Genomic DNA, 6,056 nt, shown 5'->3' with positions numbered 1-6,056 from the left:
ACCCAACAGCACACAGAACATAGTTCAGTAAAGTTCAGTATTCTTGGAAAAGTGGTTGCAGGAGGTGAGCTGGCTTCAAACAAATGATGAACGTACACAGATGTGGTGCAGAATATGCCGTTTGCCATTTGTTTGAAGCCAGCTCACCTCCTGCAACCACTTTTCCAAGAATACACGCTTCTTTTGTGGTTCGGACTCCTCCTGACATTTCTTTGGAGGTGGAGGAACACCAAAGTAATTGCTGAAAGGAGCTTGCTTCTTCGACATCTTTAAGAGTTCTGAACAAATGTCTGTCCTCCTCCAGAAAATCTTATGTACGCAAACGCGCGTTGCAACTTCTTATCTGGTGCGCGTCTTTTATTTTGACAGCGAATGCGCACCTGCGGACCACTTATGTGCAGCCCTGGCTCTCACAGATAACGCAGTATAAAGCAGCTGTTGTCTTTCTACACGTCTCCATCTACACATCTCCGTGGTTCGGATAACTCTCGTCTTATATCCCGATGGGCAGGGCATTTTCATTCCACTTTTCAGGCTAAGGCCAGAGGTGTTTCTATTCTAACTGACCAAAATATTCCCTTTGAGAAACATAATGTAATTTCTGATTGTTTCAGGTAAACTTTATAATTTAAAAGTAGTGTTGGCAAACATATATGCAATATTGATAATGTAGATTTCTTTCAGCGTGCTTTCTCATTGCTGCCTGATCTGAGCTCATACTCTTCATACTTGGTGGTGACCCTGTGTTAGACCGATCCTCCCCAAGTCCCTGCACTGTCAGTAAATCTGCTCTTTTCATTCAATCCTTTTTATCGAACTGTGATGTCTCTGATGTTTGGCGCTGTTTACACCCCCACAGAAGAGAGTACTCTTTTTTTTCACAGGTACAACACACTTATTCTAGGATTGATTATTTTCTCATTGATAATCAGCTGACTCCATGGGTCCAATCCTGTGAATACCAGACCATAGTAATATCAGACCAAAGCCCTGACGTGCTATCGATGAGTTTCCCAGACGACACGAGCGTTTTAATTCGACTCTCCTGGCAAATGTAAACTTTCTGGAATTCATGAAAGAACAAATAACCTTGTTTCTTAAAACAAATGCCACAGGAGAAACTTCTAGCTTAATAATTTGGGATACACTGAAATTGTATACACTGTATTTATATGTTCTATTTCTATTGTATATATTAATCGGCATCTGTGGGTGGACAGCAAAGAAAGAATTTCATTACACAGAGAAATGCCCTTTCCCTTGTGACACATGACAATAAACACTTCTTGAATCTTGAAAGCCTTTGTCAGGGGGCAAGTTGTCTCCTATACTGCTAATATGAAGAAAAAGGCCCGTATAGAACAACTCGATTTAGTCAACCGAATCAAAGAAGTAGACCTGCTCTATGCTAAGGTAAAAAGCCAAGATTTATACAATAAGCGCGTGGAGCTTCAGACTAAATTTGATCTTCTCTCAACGCACTCAACTGAACGTCAGCTCCTGAAGAGTAAGAGTTTGTTTTATATTCATAGCGACAAATCGGGTAGGATGCTTGCCAGCCAGTTAAGGGGCTTCCAGGCAAAACAACACATCACAAAGGTTAGAATGGCTAATGGTAATATCACTTCAGATCCTTCCAAAATTAATGATACGTTTAGGACTTTCTACTCTCAACTTTACACCTGTGAATCCCCGCAGGAAAGCACCTTAATGAATAACTTTTTAAAGCCTTTGAATGTACCTATGCTTTCCTCTGATAGTAAAAACAAATTAGATGAACCCATCATGCCAGAGGAGCTGGGTGCAGCCATTTCTTCACTGCAGCCTGGAAAATCACCTGGTCCTGACGGCTTTCCCGTAGAATTTTTCAAAGCATTTTCACCCTTGCTTTTACCTCAATTACATTTAACCCTCTCCGACTCATGGAAGTGTGGTAAACTTCCGCCATCCTTTTACGGGGCAAGTATCGCTCTTGTCCGAAAGAAAGGTAAGGATCCAGTGGAATGCTCATCCTACAGGCCAATCTCTCTATTAAATGTCGATCCTAAAAATTTTGGCCAAAGTTTTGGCGCGTAGACTGGAAAATATTTTGCCCTCAATTATATCTGAAGATCAAACAGGCTTCATTAAGAATCGTTACTCTTATTCCAGTATCTGCTGACTATTGGATATCTTATACATCCCTTCCGGTCGGAGTCCTGAGTGCATTCTCTCCTTAGATGCGGAGAAGGCATTCGATCGGGTCGAGTGGAAATACTTATTCACAATTCTAGATAAATTCAATTTTGGATCGAAATTTATTTCATGGATAAGGTTATTATATACGTGTCCTAACGCTTCAGTTTTTACTAATTCCATACAGTCGCAGCCTTTCAACCTCCAACGAGGAACCCGTCAGGGATGCCCTTTAAGCCCTCTTCTTTTCAATCTGGCTATAGAGCCACTTGCCATTGCACTCCACAGCTGTGGGGAGATCGATGGGATCTGGAGGAAGGGAGTTGAACACCAAGTATCCTTGTATGCAGATGATCTCTTAATCTTTATCTCAAACCCCAAAATATCTATACCTGCAATGCTATCCATACTTCACCAATTTGGCCAGTTTTCAGGATACAAGCTCAACCTATATAAAAGTGAGTTGTTTCCTGTGGATGGAGGGGCACCAGTGTTTGACTATACTACCCTCCCCTTTAAAATGGCAGGAAATCAATTTACGTATCTAGGTGTAATAATTACAAGGAAGCATAACTGTCTCTTCAAAGCGAACCTCCTTCCTCTGTTAAATAATACAAAGAAACACCTGGCACAGTGGTCCCCTCTCTCCACCTCTTTGGTGGGAAGAATCAACTCAATCAAAATGAATACCTTTCCTAAATGTTTGTATCTCTTCCAATTGTTACCAGTATTTATCCCCAAATCCTTCTTTGATTCCTTGGACTCAATTATCTCATCTTATATATGGAGAGGTAAACGCCCTCGATTTGGGCAGCAAATATGCGCTACATTATGTCTTGGCTCTATTTCCAAAACAAAGGTAATTGCCCGTCCTGGGTGCTGATGGAGTTGAACTCAACCACAGGCTCATCTGTCCTAGCCCTGATTGGATCTTCACTCCCCCTCCCCCCAAACAAGACAATCGATAATCCAGTTGTTTGGCACACGGTGCGAGTGCGGGCTCAGACGAGGAAGCATTTTGGCTCAAGCTTCTCCCTTCTGAGTCCAATTTTCTCTAACCCTTTTTTTCAGCCATCACTAGCCGATCCTGTATATCGAGATTGTCATGACATTACATGGCATTACATGTTTCAATGATCTGTTTTTGACAATAACTTTGCATCTTTTGCTCAGCTTTCTTAAAAATGTTTAATCTCCCACATTCACATCTTTTCAGACATCTGCAGATCAGAGATTTCCTTCAATCTCAGATTCCAAACTTCCCGGTAGCACCAGCTGCAAGCCCAGGGGATATGCTCCTTACCCTAGTTCAAACACGTAAAGGGTTTATAGTGCCCGCCACTGTGTTTTACTATTTAAGGTTGTGCATAGGGTCCATCTCTCCAAAGTCAAACTATCTCGTATGTATCCGAATGTGGACCCCTCTTGTGATAAATGTGGGAGTGCGGCGGCTTCCTTATCCATATGTTCTGGACGTGCCCTAGCCTTGCAGGATTCTGGAGAGATATATTTCAAACCTTGTCCCTAATTCTTGGATATCATATGGATCCTAATCCATTATTTGCGCTTTTTGGCACCACTGGGGAGGCTGATGCACGGCTGACCGTTGCACGCTCTCTTTCGCCTCCCTTGTAGGGGGCAATTCCTGAAATACTTTTCCAGCCTTCAGGTTGCGAACCTGACTTCCAGCATTACTCAGTAAATCCTCCCCCTTCTTTTTTTTTTTTTTTAGTTATTTGTGTGTTTGTTTTATTTTGTTCTGCTTTGTCCTGTTGTATTTGCAATGGGGTTTTTTTTTGTTTGTTTGTTTCTGTTTTTTCTCTCTACCTGGCCTGAGGGATAGGGCTACTATGTGGTATGGGTAGGGGGTAAACTGATGAAAGCAATTACAAGATATGTGAGTGTGTCATTAATCTGTATTCTATTATTTCAGTTCAAACAGTCACTGTGAAACTTACTTGTCTGTTGTTTAACAATTCTGTGTGTATCTGTTTTTCTTTGTTGCTTTAATTTAATAAAAGTATCTTTGAGAGAAAATATGCTGTCCACAGACAAGACAATGACCTTTCAAAGTCATGCATCCAAAATATTAAATTAATAATGTAATTTTCACAGTTCTTAAATAGGAAATTCTTCTAACTAGTCCTTTTGATCATTTCAGCATTTCCTGCTTTATCCATCCATCCATTCGCTTCTGCTTCTCCTTTTCAGGGGCGCTGGAGCCTATCCCAGCTGTCTTAGGGCGAGAGGCGGGGTACACCCTGGACAGGTCGCCCGTCTGTCACAGGGCTAACACATAGACACAGACAACCATTCACAACTATGGGCAATTTAGTGTTTCCAATTATCCAGGCCCCACTAGTCAGCTAACCTTTTACATGAAGTACTTTTACTTCTTTCTACACTGTGATGTTGATCATGTCCATCAGTGGGAGGAGTCACTAAATAACCAAAAGCTTATGGCTGAGAATATATATCCATGTACTCATTAACCTATTGTTTACTGCTGCTTGTGTCCACAAGCACTCAAAGAGTTTATTCATGTTGACAAATAGCATATACAGTATACTTTTAAAAAGCACATCATGGAGGTGGACAACGGTGTCCGTATCTTCAAGTAAATTGGAAATTTGAGCTAGAAACTAAAGGCCAGTAATTGTACACAGGTTATTGAGAAGCACAAATACAAATATATATACATCATGCTGTTTACAGCTTACATGTTGGAAAAGCTGCACAGCTGTATGTTTGCAGGGGGCAGGTGCACAGGCCCAAACCTCCATGATGCCACGCTACATGTACTTGAAAAGCACAAAGACAATACAAGCAGAGGTTGTATGTTAAGGATAATCTACTTTGTCCCAGCAGACAATTTAGCATGCCAGAGCAGGAAAAGCAGGCGTATCAACGATATGGCTGATTCCACTCAGGAAAGGTCCAGCTGTTTGGGATACTGGCTCCTGGGAAGGTTAAAGGAACTCAGCAGGAGAAAATAGGTGAAACAAATTTTATTGCTAAGAGCTAAGAAAATTTAAAAAGTCGACTGTGAAAAAGTTCTGCTGAGTTTTTGGGGTGTTTGTCATAAAAAATGTACATTCTGTACAATCAGTAGGTGTCAAAAGATGAATATAACTCAGCTAGTCACTCTAGCCCCAGAGAGGGTCTGTGACAATAAGCTTGGTGACGATGCTTTACTGCTTAGGTGATTTGTTTTGCAGATACACGAAACTTGGCTCTAGAAGACCGTCTCCTGGGTCATCCACTCAAATTACATGAAACCCTGTTTATCACGTTTGTTGTTACAGGCCTTGTTGCGCTGCTGTGGTTTCCCTTTGCAAATGCAGCATAGTGAAGGACACCTTCAAAACTGTAACAGCAGACACTGCAAGAGCTTTTCCTCCAAGCAGTCAGAGTGCTCAACTCACTACCACCAGAGGACTGAGAAACACAAACACCTTTACAAACACCTTACAGTACTCACCAAAAGACTCAAAAACAACACGAACTTCCACAAATGCACTACAAACTGGACCTGGGAACAACCTGCTTATTTGCACACTCAGTCACATAGTTACTGAACACATCTAAACTATACTACATTTGCACATTTCGCATCTTGCACGTCTTTGTCATGTGTCGTCTACAATATCCTGACTCATAACTTGAACCTGGTATTCAGTACCTGCTGCACAATCCACTTCGTATTGCCTCTGTCCTGTCTGTGTTTATTGTACACAGACATAGTTAGTAATAGTACCTTTTTATCAATCATTTGTAATTCCCAGTTTTATATCTCTTGGAGATATATCTTTTATACTCTTATGGCTGCACCATGGGGGGCTTGGGGTGAAACAGCATTTCAGTACGCTGTATACTGTGTA

The sequence above is a fragment of the Pelmatolapia mariae genome, linkage group LG17 (assembly GCF_036321145.2).
Source record: "Pelmatolapia mariae isolate MD_Pm_ZW linkage group LG17, Pm_UMD_F_2, whole genome shotgun sequence".
In the NCBI taxonomy this organism is placed as follows: domain Eukaryota; kingdom Metazoa; phylum Chordata; class Actinopteri; order Cichliformes; family Cichlidae; genus Pelmatolapia; species Pelmatolapia mariae.
The sequence above is the reverse complement of the archived record's forward strand: the minus strand, read 5'-3'. Positions refer to the sequence as shown.